Source organism: Eschrichtius robustus, chromosome 8 (genome assembly GCF_028021215.1).
Source record: "Eschrichtius robustus isolate mEscRob2 chromosome 8, mEscRob2.pri, whole genome shotgun sequence".
Lineage (NCBI taxonomy): Eukaryota > Metazoa > Chordata > Mammalia > Artiodactyla > Eschrichtiidae > Eschrichtius > Eschrichtius robustus.
The window spans coordinates 63,502,230-63,522,482 of record NC_090831.1 but is presented as its reverse complement, the minus strand read 5'-3'; positions in this window follow the sequence as shown (position 1 = coordinate 63,522,482).

The following is a 20,253-nucleotide window of genomic DNA, read 5'->3' as shown; positions in this document are numbered from 1 at the left end:
GTCCACACATCCATTCTCTACATCTGCATCTCTATTCCTGCCCTGCAAATAGGTTCATCTGTACCATTTTTCTAGATTCCACATATATGCGTTAACATACGATATTTGCTTTTCTCTTTCTGACTTATTTCACTCTGTATGACAGACTCTAGATCCATCCACATCTCTGCAAATGACTCAGTTTCATTCCTTTTTATGGCTGAGTAATATTCCATTGTATATACATACCACATCTTCTTTATCCATTCATCTGTCGAGGGACTTATAGGTTGTCCTGGTTATTGTAAATAGTGCTGTAATGAACATTGGGCTACATGTGTCTTTTTTTTTTTTTTTTACACACACATGCATATATGCCTTTAAAAAAGACTTTACTTCTGAAAATTAAATATACTTATAATATTCTTAAGTGTGTTTTTTTTTTTAACTTCTTTATTGGAGTATAATTGCTTTACAATGGTGTGTTAGTTTCTGCCTTATAACAAAGTGAATCAGCTATACATATTACATGTGTCTTTTTGAATTATGATTTTCTCAGGGTATATGCCCAGTGGTGGGTTTGCTGGGTCGTATGGTAGTTCTATTTTAGTTTTTTAAGGAACCTCCGTACTGTTCTCCATAGTGGCTGTATCAATTTACATTCCCACCAACAGTGCAAGAGGGTTCCCTTTTCTCCACACCCTCTCCAGCATTTATTGTTTGTAGATTTTTTGGTGATGGCCATTTGATAGGTGTGAGGTGATACCTCACTGTAGTTTTGATTGTCATTTCTCTAATAATTAGTGATGTTGGGCATCTTTTCATGTACCTCTTGGCCATTTGTATGTCTTCTCTGGAGATATGTCTATTTAGGTCTTCTGCCTATTTTTGGATTGGGTTGTTTGTTTTTTTGATATTGAGCTCCATGAGCTATTTGTATATTTTGGAGATTATTCCTTTGTCCATTGCTTCATTTGAAAATATTTTCTCCCATTCTGAGGGTTGTCTTTTCATCTTGTTTATGGTTTCCTTTGCTGTGCAGAAGCTTTTAAGTTTTATTAGGTCCCATTTGTTCATTTTTTGCTTTTATTTTCATTACTCTAGGAGGTGGGTCAAAAAAAGATCTTGCCATGGTTTATGTTGAAGAGTGTTTTCCCTATGTTTTCCTCCAAGAGCTTTATAGTGTCCAGTCTTACATTTAGGTGTTTAATCCATTTTGAGTTTATTTTTGCATATGGTGTTAGGGAGTGTTCTAATTTCATTCTTTTACATGCAGTTGTCCAGTTTTCCCAGCACCACTTACTGAAGAGGCTGTCTTTTCTTCATTGTATATTCCTGCCTCCTTTATCATAGATTAGGTGACCATAGGTGCATGGATTTATCTCTGGGCTTTCTATGCCGTACCATTGATCTATATTTCTGTTTTTGTGCCAGTACCATACTGTCTTGATTACTGTCACTTTGTAGTATAGTCTGAAGTCGGGGAGCCTGATTCCTCCAGCTCCGTTTTTCTTTCTCAAGATTGCTTTGGGGCTTCCTTGGTGGCGCAGTGGTTAAGAATCCGTCTGCCATTGCAAGGGACATGGGTTCGAGCCCTGGCCCGGGAAGATCCCACATGCCGCGGAGCAGCTAAGCCCATGCACCACAACTACTGAGCCTGTGCTCTAGAGCCTGTGAGCCACAACTGCTGAGCCCACGTGCCACAACTACTGAAGTCCGCGCGCCTAGAGCCCATGCTGCACAGCAAGAGAAGCCACCGCAGTGAGAAGCCCACACACTGCAACGAAGAGTAGCAGAGTAGCAACTAGAGAAAGCCTGTGCACAGCAACAAAGACCCAATGCAGCCAAAAAAAAAAAAAAAAAAAAGATTGCTTTGGCTATTCGGGGTCTTCTGTGTTTCCATACAAATTATAAAATTTTTTGCTCTAATTTTGTGAAAAATGCATTGGTAATTTGATCTTAATCACCACGGGAACCGTGTTTTGCGGGCCTGAGTTGGAAACAAACATATCTGGCCTTTTCTAGGCCTATACACTCTCTCTGGAGCCGCTAAGAGGTTCTCCAACTGAGCTAATTTAAAGGGAGAACATAATAGGATAATTTGATTTTTTTAAATGGAGAATCCAAGAGATGTGAATTCTCCCTGTACAATCTTAGTCTTGAAGTTCCAGATCATCTTTCTTATTCAGGAAGAACAGAGGTAGCAATTATGCTATAAGTATGATTACATTTGTCACCCAAGTCATGTCTTGCTTTTTTAAAAGCTATGGTTTGGAAAAAGAGAGCAAAATATTCTTTCTAGATATGGATACATGTTACAGACATTTTGATTTTCTGATTATGTAAGTAAGTAACCTCTCTCATTATGGAAAATTTGAAAAATCACAGAACCATAACAAACTAATATCACAAATTTGCCTATTCTCATTATTCTGGGAAAATCAGTTTTAATTCAGATGTCTATATATGTATTTACTTATCAATTAGTCATCTATTATCTAATAATATTTTAATAAAAATTGGGATTTTAAAATAAATATGTTATGATAATACCATCTATTTCCACATGAACATTTCCACATGTGATTAAGTATTAATCTATGTCATGCTTTTTCTATGTATTTTTCTCAGGTATTCTATTTCATTATATGGACGTAACATGATTTTTTATAAACTTCTTAATGTTGAATATTTAGTTTTAATTTGTTTTTCTTTTGTAAATAAATCTGTTTATGTCATCTTTATGTTTATAGCCAAAGACCTGCATGTTTGTCTCATTACTTATTGTGGGAATTCTTGAAAACTCTTAATTTGTTTTCATAAATTTTGCCATTTATTCATTCATCAGAAATATTTTTTGAGTGCCGACCATGATGATAGAAACCATTCTGCACACTTGGTAATGTGGCTGTGAACAAAACGGACAAAAGACTATGCACTCTTAAGAGTGTTTATTACTGTGGGGGGTGAGGTAGATAGATAGTGTGTGGAGGGGCAGGCGTTACAGTTTTAAATGGCTCAGCTAGATAAAGCTTTCCACTTCACTTCAAGAAGAGGTTATTTGGGTAAAAACTTGAGGACAGGGAAAACACCTGTGGAGAAAGAAACTTTCTGCCTTAGTGATCAGCAAGTTCAAAATGCCTCAGCCAAGAATGTACCTAGTCTCTGGAAATAACTGAGAGGAGGCTAGTATGACAAGAGCCAAATGAACAAGGAAGCAAGTAATAGGGTACGAAGAGAACAAACGGGACTGGATTACGTAGGATCCTCTGGGTCATGGTAAGGATGTGGCTTATACTCTGATCCGATGGAGTGCCATGGCAGGGTTTGAACAGAGGAATGACATTATCTGACTTAGCATTCTGGCTCTCATGTCAAAACTATAATTATTTGGAGTAAGAGCAGATGCAAGAAGTCCAGTTAGGAGACTACTGCAATTCTGTAGAAAGAAAGAATGTCAGTGAAACACAAGTAATAGCCGTGAAAATGAAAACAATTGTTCACATCCTTAATGTAGAGCTGCCAGGATTTATTAAAAGATTCAAAGTAGGAGGGAGGGAAAGAAAATAATCAAAGATGACTCAGTTTATTTTGTATTGAGCAACTGGAAATATGCTGTGCCAATAATTAGATGAGAAAGACAGTGTGGAGCAGGTTTGAAGAAGAATGTCACGACCTCAGTGTTGGGACATGCCAAGTTTGAAATATTAGACATGTTGAGTGGGCCGTAGGAGTTGGACTTAAGAGAAAAATCAGGCAAAGAGAAATGCTTTTGGGAATGCTTAGCATCTATCAGTCAGTTATTGCTGTGTAAGAAATAACCAGAGAATCTGAGTAGAATACAACAATAAGATTTTTCTTTCTCACAGTCTGCAAGCTGACTTGGAGTTGGCTCATCAAGGCTGGGCTTCTCTGGGCTTCTGCTTAAGCTAAGGGTCAGGCTGGACTGTGCTCCCCACTTTGGGTTGGGTTTTGGTCTTCTCCACGTGTATTCTTTCTGGGGCTCAGGCTTAAGGGCAGCAGCTACCTCCTTATGGTGAGAACAGAGGCATATGAGGCTAACCCCCACTGCTCAAGCACATGTTTAATATCATCCCATTGGCCAAACTAAATGACAAGGCCAACCCCGAAGTCAGGAAGTGGAGAGTTACATTCTATTTTTTAAGGGAGAAAGGGCAGAGTTACGTAGTGGAGGCTGTGGATATAGAGATAAGTGCAGCATGAGAACAAGAATTCATTCTACCATGGGCATATACAGCATATTTAAAGCCATGAGCCCGGATGAGACCCACAGTGACGGCACCAGTTTACTCTCTCACCAGCCATATATGAGAGTTTCTGTTTCCTTTGCTCTGGCCAACTTTGTATTATTGTTTTAAAACTGATTTGCCGTGTGAGGAATGAGAAATAACTCTTTCTTGTTTTAACTACAATAATTGTACTTCTAAGCCAAGCTGAAAACATAAACATGCTTGGAGTCTGTGTGTGATTTTGATTTTCCAGGAGGATTTTCTTTTAATGGCTCATTTTGCCTTGGTCTAGTAACCAGGGAGAAAATTTTCCCAGTATATTTTGTTCTCTTTTATGTATTTCACCATCTTTACCCATCTATGTTTATTAAAAGGAGAGGAGAATGAATTCCAAATAAGTATGGCTTGTGTGGCTAATCTAACACCTACAGTTTACCCTCCTTTAATCACTATTAAGTTATCAGAAGAGATCACTTGTTGGTCAGAACCAAGGAAACAATTATATGTATATAGCATATATATATGATCATATATAAATTATGACTTTAAGAAAACCTGTTGAATTTTTGACTCACATGCAGTGTTGACAATGTGATAAATTGTAAAACAGCCACAGAAAAACTTATTGTGCTCCTCTGCAGATGGGGGGGGCCTTCTCATTTTAAAGTCATTATTGTGGGAAAGGGACGCTGGTGGCTGGCTGTGGCTAAAGGCTCACATATGCCTGTTCATTCTCAGCAAAGGGCATCACGCCCCATTAAACATGCACACAATCTGTTCAAGCCTTTTGAAATTCAGTATGTGTGGGCTACATATATTTTCAGCAAGTTGGAAACATCCATAAGATTTCTGAGGTATGGTAAAAATAGATACTTTTAGTGACTGGGATAATTATCTTAGAAAAGGAATTCTAATACTAGGATCTCAAACACTGCTCACATGTAAATTGCACGTGAGTTGAGCAGTGACCTAAGAGACAAGCACATGGCTGGGGAAGGAGGTAAAACTCCAAACAGAAGACGAATGTTTCATTTTCAGCAAGTGCACTAGAAGAAAACTATGTTTTCCTCTTGCACATGCATAGTACCGAATACTTTTAGTGTAAAAAATAGAAAACCCATTAAGAAATAAAAGCACTTTGATTCCATTGCTTTAGAAAAATATTCCTTTATTCATTCTCAGTAGGTTTGTTCTCTCAGAATAAGACTTTTTGGATTACTTTGAATTTATCCAAAGAAATAAGTGTGATGAAATCTAATTACCTAAACCATCGTGTTGGGAATTTTGCATTTAATAGCCAATAAATTTATTATTTCATTGCTTCATGTGTCCTGTTTAGGTATCAAGCAGACTTGATCAGTATAGACATACTGGTTATGACTATTTTGTTGTCTTTTTATAATCAGAGGCATAGCTTCCCTTTTTTCCTAGTAAACACCAAATATGCTTAGTGCTAGAGGTTTGTTGTTCAAGGTAATTAAGCAGGTGTTGGGCCATTATTTGGCTTGGGGAGGTCAGCAGGGGGTCGTCAAACACAGCTGGAGTCGTAAGGGGTCCAGATCTCTCTTGGGAGAAACTTTCTCCACCCAAGTCAAAGTGAAAAGTTAGGTGCATATGAATCAAAAAATTGAGAGTTTCAGTTAATTTAGGTTGTGTTAATATAAAATGAAATAATTCAAACCAAATAAAAACTATTTGAGGGCATGAATGTTCTAACATCAGTGTTTAGATGTAGTCTAATTAACTAAATTTGCCAATTCAACAGTGCTTTTAATTATATAGACTAAGATAGTTATACTGCCTTAAGTGTGAAACAGGTATAGGAAAAATGGTTATTAACTGTGCTACTGTAGTTTCAGTTGGGTGGTAGGTTAAGTAGATCGTGAGAATGAATTTCATAAATACATTTTTCTAGCACTCGGCTCTTATTTTTTAGGGCTTATATATGAGGAAAGAGTGTAACAGCCATAAATGTGTGGTTTTAAAATATATACTAACTCTCCAAGGTATTCCAAGGTTAAAGATCAGTATTTCCATAAACATTTTAAGTATTTGCAAATGTCTTTTTTGAAAGGCTAAGTAACAATTTAATTCAAAGTCTCCGAATGCACAATTTATATTAGAGATACACAAGATGGATAGATAAAACATATACATGTAATGACCTAGGTATACATGTTTGTTTTCTGTAATGGCCTAAATTGAATGTGTATCTATATGCATATGCACAAGTGTGTATATATGAAAAAGAGAGAGAAGCAACTATTTATTGATAAATTTATGCTAGCTATTGAACAGTAAGGATATGCTGACTAAAAATTTAAAAATGAAAACAGATCCTGCCTTGATGGCATACATACTTTAAAGCATCTCTCTTTACCAAGATGCTCTAAAATTAATGAATGCTTATTTCTGATTAGTGTGAAGGTCTGTTTGTAGTTAAAATTCTTCCTTTTACATTAACCATAATCCGAAGTGTATGATTTTGGTTTGATATATCTTCAAATTTTAAAGCCATGCCATTCACAGTATGTGCTTTCTCTGATAGGGCTTGGAATAGCGAATGACATTTTGATGTGGTGAGTTAAGGCAATTAGTTCATTTTTACCAAACTTCATTGATTCATATATCCACTTGGCTTGAATAAACCTCAGGATTAAGCTTTACTGTTAAAACAGCAACATACCAATGAATGGTATCTCAAACAGGATTTCATTATCTAAATGTTAAATGAAATTTTTTTTTCTCCATTTGTTTCTGTGAGGGGATGGGGTAAAAAGTTCTCACAGCTGCCAGACAAAGAATGACTCTATTTAAAGAGTGGTTGGAAGCACAAATGTTGATTATCTGAATGAAAGAATTTAATTAAGTTTCCTAAAGAACAGGATACTACTGACATCATTGATTGGCAAAATGAAGCAGGGAAATACAGTATTTAACGTTACAATATTTTTCACTTAATGATGCCAGTGTTAGATCTTGGCTGGTGTCCTGGAATATGCACAATGGCTTGGCAACAAATTAATTATTTTGCAATTGCAGATGTGGAGCTTTGGGGTGTGAAAGTCTCTTTGCCAAGATGGTTTTGGGAAAAAAACCAAAGCAATCATTGTATTTCCTCATCTATGCACACATCCTTGTTTATGAATTCAGTTAAAATCCTCAATGTCAGCTGATCACAAGATCACAAACAATATTCAATTAACCTCCAAAAGTGGTTGTTTAACACAACAGGCTGACGACAAAAAAACCTAACTGACCTGGGTCATAGCCCATAAAAATAGCTTAAAATGTGCATAAATTATATATTATGATATATAATCATGTCTCTGTGAAGTAGATCATGTCTGTTCTTGGTTATTATTATTTTATCATGATGTTTAAGGTTATATTAACTTTCACTACAACTGAAAATTGTTATGATGGCCAGTATTAATGGAAGTGTAGGTCATATTCTTATTTAACCTTAAAACCCCATACCAATGGGTAAGCAGTGTTAGGTCTTGGGTATCAAATGATGCCTAACAGTATTATCATTAATATATACCCTCTAAATGCAAATCAGTTTAGCATTTAGATATGGCTCTATATGAGAAAAATATGAGCTGGCCATGGTATTGAGAGTCAAATTTCTTTTTTTGTGATGCACTTTGAAACCATAGCCAAGAACTGTACACTCGTCTTTGTGAATAGAGTTAAGTCATGTGCCATTCTTATTCACCAAATAAGGGTTCATGCAACAGATTCAGGATGATATTCATTCCTATACTGGTTCTACCAATTACTTGTGGCATGATGTCAAAGTAAAATAACTTCTCTGAGACTAAATTTCTTAATATGATAAAAATAGGGAATATTAAGATGTACCTTAAAAAGTTGTTGAAAGATTTAGATAGAAATGTAAATTACTGAATACATTTCCAGAAAAAATTTGCATTTTATAAATGCCAGTTATAGTTTTACATATTTCTTCATAAATGTATGTATATACATTTCATATACATACAATTAGTTATGCATAGTTATATGTGGATATATATAGTTAAAACATATACAGACATGAACATGTATCCAAATTTTTCAGATTTCCTCTTTTTTTCTTTTGAAAGATTTTTTTTTTTGATGTGGACCAATTTTTAAGTCTTCATCGAATTTGTTACAATATTGCTTGTGTTTTATGTTTTGATTTTTTGGCCGCGAGGCATGTGGGATCTTAGCTCCCCGACCAGGGATAGAACCCACACCCCCTGCATTGGAAGGCGAAGTCTTAACCACTGGAAGTCCCCAGTTTTCCTCTTTATTGGAGAAAGTATTCATCAAATAAGTAGAAGGTACACTGAGTATATAGATCTTTGTTTACCCACACCAAAACACTCCTCATCCAACACACATAGCCATTTACCTAATATTATGAATTCAATGAGGGCTTTGTTTGGGAATGCTTTGAAATGGTCCTATTTTGACTTCTGTAGGTTCTGCCTTTAAATAGAACCAAAAGTAGTAGGAAATCATCTATTTCAGTGTTGACATTATTTAATATACAGTGTGCTACTTTTGTTTACATCAGGTTAAACAACATGGTCTCCCCTTATCAATTAGCTTATAACATAAACTTAACACAACACTGACAAAAGTTCAATGTCAGGATAGACATTGAACTTTTGTATAGGCATATAGACTATGTATCTCCTGATATTGTAATGTTGGCAGGGACAAATACATACTTTATTTGTGAGCTTCTCCAAAACTCTAAAAGAGAATCATTGTTTTATCTTGCTTTCATCTGAGAGATTCAAGTATATTTTGGTAGAGGCCCTATAATGATTCATGTCATATTATTTTAAAATGATTTTGGATTTACTTGCTATCTTCCAAAATAAAATGTGGACTTAATTGCATTTGTCTTCAAATCTAATTTTGGGGGGTATAAGGTCAACATTCATTTCAATTATTGCTCCAATACCACAGTTACTAAAATGTATTTCTTTGTACTACTTGTAATGTTTATCTTCTATATCCTTCCTAAATAAAACTATTATCAAAAATTCATCTCCTCACGGACATTCAATATTATATACACTCACGCTTGTACCAGAAAAACAAAACCAGTATCCCTAGTTCTCTTAATGATTGGATTCTTTACTGACTTAATGAATTTGGGCTTTGATGAATATTTCCATTGGGGATCTAATAAATTGGAGTATTAATGGACTGAAATTTCTGGAAGCATTTTGAGAAGCATTTGTACAAAAGATATTCTAAGTCAGAATTTATAAAATAAAATTTTATGAATATTTTAAATTTAGTTAACATATTATTATAGCATTCAAGAAGAAAATCTACCTCTGTGTTAATACTAAGAATCCTTTGGTTTTACTTTTAAAATTGACCATTGTTCTGAATTTAACCTCAGGGCTATTGCAACACCAATTTGAAAATAAAAAGTGATGTTAAAAAAAATAAAAACCGTTCTTTAAAGCCAATGTAAGTTATGATTTGAATATTTTCAGCTCTTCATTTGCTTATGCTTCCTGGAAATTGTTAAGGCCTTTCTGAAACATTTTAATATTTGGAATTCTTTCTGTTTTTTAAAGAATGAGAAGGTATAAGCTCAGCTTCTTTTTCTTTATGTTCTGAACCAAAAATATAATTCAGCTAATGCCTAACTTAACTATATAAAGAGTAAATGTTTTTATTTATTAATTTTAAATCATGAGAGGAATTCAGAATGAAGCTGAAATGTATTGTGTGACTAATCAGAGTAACTTTTAAGTTCTTGGCTTCTAACATCATTGCCTGTTCAGACTGTTATATAATGAGACCATCAATGGTTCCAAAATATTTCATGTTAAGCATGGCTTCCCTAAGGCTCTGTGAAACAATGATGAACTGGGATGTGTTCTAACTCACAATCTGCTGAGGCCACTCTGAGGATTTCTTTGAATAACTCTTTCCTTGGTTTGTAATGTCTAGATCCACTTCCTTGGTTTTTAATGTCTAGATCCACTGAATGACCTTTGATTTTTGATCCCTACAAGTGATGGATATTATCAGAAGTTATCCTGGGTCTGGGAACAGGAGATGGTGCAAGGGAGCTTTTTACTATGGCTTGCAGGACATCTTGGGGAGATGCTCTTACATCTGGTTGTGTTTAATGTTTTTGTTATTGATATGGAAGAGCTGTTTAAAAGTGCATTAAATTAATCTCATGGGAGGCACTGTAGACTACAAAGGCATATGAAAAACACAGTACAAAGAGGATAACAGGAAGGGGAAAGTATATTTTCCTTGGACTGTAATTCCCAGCCTGATTTTTTTTACTTGAAAAGAGAAACACACACCCCCTTCCCAACCCTCCCCCACTCCCAGCCACTACAGCATAGGGAACTATTAAATCCAATGGAAACATACGGTAATAGCTGTTTATACTAATTTAATTTACTCTGCACAATAACATTAAGAGGAGGTGGTATTAGGGTCATATTAAGATGAGAAAGTTGAGGCAAGCAATTTGTCTAAGTACATTTAGTGGCAGAATCTAAACTTGAACTCAGGGCTGTCAGATATCAAACTCATGCGTGCTCTACTTACCTGAACTGTTTTGCTTCCCTGAAATGTAGAATTTAGAGCAAGTAAATCTAGTTAGGTTTCACGGGTGGAAGACACAAAAAAGTATTTAAAAACTACTTCTCTCTGCTTTATAAAATCCTCATCAGAGCTCATCTGGACTATTATATTTCTGAATATTTGTATGTGGTTAAAAAATGTCACCTGCCGTATCAGCAAACAAAGGATGTTGTAGCTATCAACCACCACCGCCACCCCTGCTGGGTCAGACTGCTGGTGTTCAAAATAGCTTACCAACTTTTTGTAAGTTATATTGTTTCTCTAGGTTATGTAGCCTTTTATCTGTAACATGGGTGTAATTATTACAAATAACCAATGTGGTATGGTACAAATGATATAAGTTAATGCACATAAGTCCTTTTGAACCAGTACCCAGCGTAAGTCAGCTGGGCTATAACATTGAATAAGTGCTGATTATTATTAGCTATAAGTATATATTCAAAAAGTTGTGGCTTTGAAACCAAAGGCATACCAAGTTTTGTTCGGCAACGGGATTATTACTATATTCCAAATTAGATTTGATAAACTGCAGTTGTGTTTTCCTTGACAAAACTTCTACTAAGTGTGTTACTACTAACCTATAATATCATTTGAATGTTAAAGAGCAACTGGGCTCCTTTCGTGCTAAAATAAAAGTAAGCTTAGCAAAGTCATAATACTATGTTCAAAGTAACATGGCAAAATATACATCCCAATGAATGACCTAACTTCAAAGTAATCTCTTTTGGGGGGATAGATATTTATTGGCCAAAAGATGTTGCCTTTGTTGTCAATTTTTTTTCTTTTTTTTTGAGCTCTTCTTTTGGAATTCGCCAGTGGCATTTACAAATCTGTCTACAATGAGTCAGTAATTGAAGATCTTCATACTTTGAACAAGAATTCAATTTGAGAAAACAGGTATTTGGAGCCAAGCTTGATGAATAAGGTGGTTGATCAAGCCTAGGTTTAATTAAGGTGATGAGATTGATTTTTGTGAGTGACTCATAAATAGTTCTGAGAACAATTCCAGTATTTGGAGTGATGGCAGCAATTCATATGTCCTAAGAACTTTAGCAGGGACTTTATATACTGACTCTTCACACATGCCCAGGATGATTTTAGAGTCGAAACTCACTTTTTTGCCTTGATAACTTTGAATTAGCGGTGAAAAATCAATGTCCACTAACTTATAGCCATGTTACTATCTTTGATAATCAGATTTTAAACATATATGAGAAAGGGGTAGGAGCTAAGTGATTCTCTCTGCAAATACAGATGTCTGCTGTGACCAGGCTCAGAGCCCTTTCATTTATCCAAAGTTTAGAGCTGCCTTGCCAAAGGGACAATGTTGGGGGGAATGGTATGAAAAGAAAGGCAAGCATCATTCCAGAAAGGCTAGGAAGGATTTTGCATGATAAAAACCAGTTTCCCTGGTGTGTGGATAGAACAATTGTAAGGGAGCTTTGAGACACACATTACTGGAAGGTTTTTTAGATTTGGCTTTCCTTAGCCAAGTGACACTCTCCTTAAGGACACATTGTCTCCTGGCCATCTTCATGCTTGACTTGAACTTTTTCAGTCTCTAGAGAATGAAGGCATGCATGCTGCTTTATGCCACTTTCCCAAATGAATGTGCTTCAGTTTAATTATTAAAAGATATAGCTACAGTTAAAAAATAGAAGTCAGGCTAAAAATAGCCCAAACTGTGAAGAAATACACTTGGAAATATCAAGCAGTATTTTATTTGATTGCCTTATTTTTGTTGTACAGCTTTGCCTTTTGTGACTCTGTTTGTAATTACCCTTCTAGTGACCTTCTTCATTGTCACTCTGATGATAGTCACCATTTTCATGGGAATTGGGTAAAAGAAGTCAGACTGTGCTGTAAGTGGAGCATTCCTCTGACCCTATTAATTTGCAGATGGATGAGATGACGTCTGTTTGCCACCTGCTGAGAAGCATTTGAGAGGCCGGCCTCCTCTGTCCCCTGGAGTGCCACTGTTGTTCCCGGGCTCTCAGGCTGCAATTGTAAATGAGGCTTCTCAGTGGCCTCCTTCTTTAAAGCCTGATCAAGTCTTTATGTGATACACCATAATTCTTTTTTCCTGGCCACTGGAATCAAAGTCTCCTTCAAAACTAGTGTCTCCACAGCTAGAATCAAGCTGGCTTTCCCTCCCCAGAAAATACATTTATTTCCATATAAAAAGATGATCTTGGTTCCCTACAGATGACTTAGAACCAATCTGTCAATTATTTACATATATATTACATGCTGTTGGCCTTGATAAGAAATAAAGAATCTGGACTTCAGCATTTTTAGATATGCTTGATTGCGTACACGTTTCTTCCTCCATATAGAAAACTGAATGGAAGCAAAGAAAAAACTGACCTCATGCTTATTATTATTTGCTTCATTGGAGACTTTTCCCTGTCTTTTGCTGTCAGTAGGGTACTTCTGTAGACTGCACTTAGAAGGTTATTACACATTTGTGCTCTGGAGAGGCACTTGAAAAGATGTTTGTGCTAGTAGGAATTTTGTGTGAAATGAAAATATTACCTAAATCAGGTAATAACCTTTAAACAGCTTTATTTCTTAACAAAAACCATAAAATTGAGCCAGTACCTGGAGGGGCGCTTATCAGTTTTATAGCAGTGATGCTGTCGTTTGTTATTTGAGAGGTAGTCACAGTGGGAGCAGCAGCTGTTACAATTTATGAATGTTTGTTTTCCCTCTTGGATTGAGCCCATCAGGTCAAGGAGAATGAATTTTGGCTAAACTGCCTTGGCTTGCAAGGGAACCTTTTGGAATTATAAAGACAGCAAGGGCTTGGCAGCCCACTGCATGGATTTTGAATGCTGTTTCTGCCACTTGCATATTGAACAATCTTGGGCAAATTACGAATGCCTTAAAACTCAATTTCCTTAAAAAACAAACAACCCAGTTCAAAAGTGGACAAAGGACTTAAACAGGCATTTCTCCAAAGAAGATATACAAATGGCCATTAAGCAAATGAAAAGATGTTCAACACCCCTAGTCATTAGGGAAAAGCAAATCAGACCCACAATGAGATACCACTTCACACCCATTGGGATGATTACTACTAAAGAAAAAAAAGAGGAAAATAACAAGTATGGTAAGGATTACCCTTTGTGCATTGCTGGTGGGAATGTACAGTGGTACAACTGGTACAGAAAATAGTTAGGCTTAAAAAGTTAAACATAGAGTTACCATATGACTCACCAGTTCCACTTCTATGTATATACCCAAAAGAATTAAAAGCAGGGGCTCAAATAGCTACTTGTGCAACAATGTTCATAGCAGCATTATTCACAATAGCCAAAAAGTAGAAACAACTCAAGTGTCCATCAACAGGTGAATGAATAAACAAAATGTGGAATGTACATATAATGCAATATTATCCAGCCTTAGAAGAATGAAATTCTGATACATGTTACAACATGGATGAGCCTTGAAAACTATGCTAAGTGAAATAAGCCAGACACAAAAGGACAAATACTGTATGATTCCATTTATATCAGTCACCTAAAAGAGGCAAATTCATATATACAGAAAGAAGAATAGAGGTTAACGGGGGCTGGGAGAAGGGAGAAAAGTGAAGTTATTGTTTGATGACTGCAGAGTTTATTTTTGGGATTATGAAACAGTTCTGAAAATGCATAGTGGTGGTGGTTGAAGAACATTGTAAATGCACTTAATACCACTGAATTGTACACTTAAAATTGTTGAATGGTAAATTGTACGTTATGCATTATTTACCACAATAAAAATTCCTTCAGATTCCTTCTCAATAAAATTAGAATTCACCTCTCTTATGTGTTTTATAATTAAATTACACAAAGAACAAAAATTATCTATTACAGTGCCTAGACATAGTGGTGGACATCTGTTATTTGACTAAGCATTATCAGCCCCCCATACTCTTTTTTTTGTTGTTGTTTGGCTTTATTTTTTCCCCAGTTTTATTGAGATACAATTGACATACAACAGTGTATATTGTGTAGAGCATAATGACTTGCTTTAGCTCATCAGGGTCTTCTGTGTTTTCATATAAATTTTAGGATTTTTTTTTACTTCTGTAAAAATAGTCACTGGAATCTTGATAGGGATTGCATTGAACCTATAGATGGCTTTGGGTAGTATGAACATTTTAACAATATTAATTCTTATAATCCATTAACATGAGATACCTTTCCATTTATTTGTATTTTCTTTGATTTCTTTCATCAGTGTCTTGTAGTTTTAAGTATAGAGATTTTCACCTCCTTGTTTAAAATTATTCCCAAGTATTTTATTGTTTTGATGCTATTGCAAATGGGATTATTTTCTTTGTCTTTTTTTAGATAATTTGTAATTAGTGTATGGTGATGCTACTGATTTTTTGTCTGTTAATTTTGTATCCTGCAACTTTACTGAATTCATTCATTAGCTCTAACAGTTTTTTTTGTAGAGTCTTTAGGATTTTCTAGATGTAAAATCATGTCACTTGCAAATAGAGAAATTTTTCCTTCTTCCTTGCCAATTCCGATGCCTTTTCTTTCTTTTTCTTACCTGATTGCTCTAGCTAGAACTTTTAGTACTATGTTGAATAGGAGTGGTGAGAATGGGCACCCTTGGCTTTTTCTGATATTAGAGGAAAAGCTTTAAAAGTTTCACTATTGAGTATGATGTAAGCTGTGAACTTGTCAAATATGGCCATTATTATGTTCAGGTATGTTCATTCTATATACAGTTTGTTAAGAGGTTTTATCATGAACAGATGCTCAATTTTGTCAAACGGTTTTTCTGCATCTATTGAAATGACCGTGTGAGTTTTTTCTTTTCTTTAAATAATGTGATGTATTATATTTACTGATTTGCATATGTTGAACAATCCTTGTATCCCAGGGATAAATCCCACTTGATCATGGTGAATCATCCCTCTAATGTGCTGTTGAATTTAGTTTGCTAGTGTTTTATTGAGAAAATTTGCACCTGTGTTCATCAGGGACATTGGCTTGTAGTTTTCTTTTCTTGTAGTGTCCGTTTCTGGTTTTGGTATCAGAGTAATGCTAGGTTGGAGTATGACATTTAAAAATTTTTTTTTATTGGCGTATAGTTGATTTACATTGTTGTGTTAGTTTCAAGTATGGAGTATGACATTTTTAAGAAGTTTCAGGTGATGCTGATTTTGCTTATGCAGGAACTATACTTTGAGAATTACATGAATAAATATTTGAAATTGGTGGGCTTGAGGAAAATTTGCCTTTTCCCCTTCCATACCTCTCTCCTCACCAGTACCTGACAGAGTAGAAAATGTTGCCTGAGCTGGGAGAGTGAAATGAGACAGTCATGAAGAGGAGGCAGCCAAATGTAATCTTGGCTTGTGGGATCTAAGAGAGAAGGGAATTCTCTGCCCTAAGGGTGTAGTAACACCTAGACGGACCTCGCAGTGAGTTCAGGCAGACAGTACCATACACCCCATCAGAGAGTAGTTAATGCCCTAGAGTAGCATGGAAAATGCAGCATGATTTTCATCACCCAAGGCTTAGAATTCTGGGCAAAATTATTTGAATCTGAAGGGAACTGGTTGCCACCAACAAGGGACACCTCTATGATGACTCTAAAGACCAGATGAGCAATGACTGTCTTAGCAGATAACATTGAGGATAGAAAAAGTTGAGGACCAAGTGGTCCCTTCCCCTCCAATCCTTTCAAACTTGGTTAAAGACCCTGGATATTAGACCCGATCTGGGAAAAGGAGGAACAATTGACTGATTGACAGTAGATTTTTACTACTCCATTTGTGGGTTAGAGCCTTAAAAGAGAAACTAAGATAACTTATAAAATTAAATTTTCTTTCTTGCACACCTGAGAAGTGGAATGGGCGTCACATCCACTACATGGTGATTACAATGTGAAGTAATGACATGAGATTGATATATTTCATCTCATTTTGTTTTAGCTCTTGACCGATATTATTTTCTAGAATGGTTCCAGACTCAGAAGAAAAGAAATTAAATCTGAGATATCATACTCTCCTCTCAAATGATCATCGTTTAGACGAAAATGGCTTCACTTCACATCTGCTCTTGCAGATAATAAGTCCTTTTATTTTCTGAATCTGTTTATCAGGTGTTTTCTCATGATTAGACTGGGGTTATGGAATTTCAGAGGGAATACCACAGAGCTGTGAAGTACCCTTCTCCTCACATCATATTGAGGTACATGATAGCAACAAGACTTATTAAAGATGATGTTAATATTGACCACTTGGTTATAAGGCAGTGTCTGCCAGGATTCTCTTCTGTAAACTTGCTGTGTCTTCCCTTCCCTCACTAGATTTGTTAGAAATGAGTCACTAAGTTCAGCTTGTAGCTTAATTTTCTTACCCTTAAGTATATTTCCTGGAGGGAGAAATATCAACACTTGGAGATAAGTGAAAACTACATAGTAGTTAATAAATAATTTGAGGGAGGTACTTTGGGGCTCTGCAAATACCCTATTTCTCCTAAAAGTTTTGCTCACTAATTTTAGCATTCATCAGTGCATCTTGCCTTCAGTAATGATCACTATGGTGTTTAATGATGATATTTTAAAACTTTTTTCATTCCTTCCTTCTACATTTTTGCTTGGGATTCTTCTTTGAGGAAGAGTTTCCATTATTTTTTGACACCACTTGTTCTGCATTATTAACTTCAGAACACTGTTTCCTAGATGCCTGATGAATTTTACAACTCTGTGGCTTCATCCTTGCTGTTAGAATTGTCTGGAATACTTTTCTCCTCTTTGTTAGCTCTTTCTTCTTCAAGAATCACTGAAAGGTTCTTACTGGGGCCTCTGCTTTTAACCGCTGCATCATATAACCTCTGGATACACAACCTCATTTGATTTATCCCTAACACGAGAGTATTACAGTTTTTTGTTCCTTTTAGAAAAATGCTTATGCTATGGGTTGAATTGTGTCCCCCCAAAGATATGTTGAAGTCCTATCCTCCAGAACTTCAGAATATGACCTTATTTGGAAATACGGCCACTGCATATGTAATTAGTTAGAGGAGGTTATATTAGATTAGGGTGGGCCCTGTATCCAATATGACTGGTGTTTTTATAAGAAGAGGCCACAGAGATGCATAAGGGGAGATGCCATGTGACATCAGAGACAGAGATTGAAGTTATGTAGCTGCAAGCCAGGGAACACTAAGGGTTGCCCGTAAACCGTAAGAAGCTACAAAGAGGCAAGGTAGAATTCTCCCCTGCAGTTTTCAAGGGTAACATGGCTCTGCTGACACCTTCATTTTGGACAGCTAATATCCAGAACAATGAGACAATAAATTTCTGCTGTTCTAAGGTATCCAGTTTGTGGTAATTTGTTACGGTGGTCCTCAAAAACTGTGATACAGCTTACAGGAAAGTTTAGACCAAAATGTGAAATAAGAAGTTAAATTTGTCATAGACTCTTTTATCTTTAGAAACTTAGAGAAAGGCTGGCTTTTTCTTTTTCTTTTCTTTTTGGTGTGTAGTTTTATTTTAAGGAACAGTTACTAAATTCAGAAGATCTGTAATATAATCATGTGACAGCCAGTGAGACATGGCTCACTGAATGATCTTTGTTTTCAGAGGTATACTGATTAAGTTTTTACTTTCTAGTTTATTTCTTACTTAACAGTGATGTCAACGGGAAGCTACCTTTCATCTTTAATTTTAAGCTGTATTAGGAACACTCTCTTTACCAGAAGTCTAGAGTCCTAACATCTCTTAGAATGGCATGTCACATGATGTCACATATGTCTTTTGGTTGGAGCATTTAATCCATTTATATTTAAGGTAGTTATTGATATGTGTGTTCCTATTACCATTTTCTTAATTGTTTTGGGTTTGTTATTGTAGGTCTTTTCCTTCTCTTGTGTTTGCTACCTAGAGGAATTCCTTTAGCATTTGTTGTAAAACTGGTTTGGTGGTGCTGAATTCTCTTAGCTTTTGCTTGTCTGTAAAGGTTTTAATTTCTCCATCGAATCTGAATGAGATCCTTGCTGGGTAGAGTAATCTTGGTTGTAGGTTTTTCCCTTTCATCACTTTAAATATGTCCTGCCACTCCCTTCTGGCTTGCAGTTTCTGCTGAAAGATCAGCTGTTAACCTTATGGGGATTCCCTTGTATGTTGCTGTTTTAATATTTTTTATTTGTATTAATTTTTGATAGTTTTATTAATATGTGTCTTGGCATGTTTCTCCTTGGATTTATCCTGTATAGGACTCTCTGTGCTTGATTTGATTAACTTGATTAACTATTTCCTTTCCCATGTTAGGGAAGTTTTCAACTATAATCTCTTCAAATATTTTCTCAGTCCCTTTCTTTTTCTCTTCTTCTTCTGGGACCCCTATAATTCAAATGTTGGTGTGTTTAATGTTGTCCCAAGGGTCTCTGTGACTGTCCTCAATTCTTTTCGTTCTTTTTTCTTTATTCTGCTCTGCACTGGTTTTTTCCATTATTTTATCTTCCAGGTCACTTATCCGTTCTTCTGCCTCAGTTATTCTGCTATTGATTCCTTCTAGAGAATTTTTAATTTCATTTATTGTGTTTTTCATCATTGTTTCCTTGCTCTTTAGTTCTTCTAGGTCCTTGTTAAACGTTTCTTGTATTTTCTTCATTGTATTTACAAGATTTTGGATAATTTACCATCATTACTCTGAATTCTTTTTCAGGTAGACTGCCTATTTCCTCTTCGTTTGTTTGATCTGGTGGGTTTTTACCTTGCTCCTTAATCTACTGTGTATTTCTCTGTCTTCTCATTTTTCTTAACTTACTGTGTTTGGGTTCTCCTTTCTGCACGCTGCAGGTTTGTAGTTCCCGTTGTTTTTGGTGTGTGCCCCCAGTGGGTACGGTTGGTTCAGTGGGTTGTGTAGGCTTCCTTTTGGAGGGACTGGTGTCTGTGTTCTGGTGAATGTGGCTGGATCTTGTCTTTTTAGTGGGCAGGACCGCGTCCGGTTCTGTGTTTTGGGGTGTCTGTGAGCTTATTATGATTTTAGGCAGCCTCTCTGCTAATGGGTGTGTTTGTGTGCCTATCTTGCTAGTTGTTTGGCATAGGGTGTCCAGCCCTGGAGCTTGCTGGTCGTTGAGTGGAGCTGGGTCTTAACATTGAGATGGAGATCTCTAAGAGAGCTTTCACCGTTTGATATTACATGGCACTGGGAGGTCTTTCATGGACCAATGTCCTAAACTCGGCTCTCCCACCTCAGAGTCACAGGCCTGCCACCCGGTCGGAGCACCAAGACCCTGTCAGCCACAAGGCTCTTTCCTGATATTATATTGTTCTTGAGGGCCAGCAGTTGTTCATCTCTGTGTCTCCAATGCTTGAAAGATAGCTGATGTTTCTTTTTTTTTTTTTTTTTTTTGTCATAAATAGCTTTTATTATGTTGAG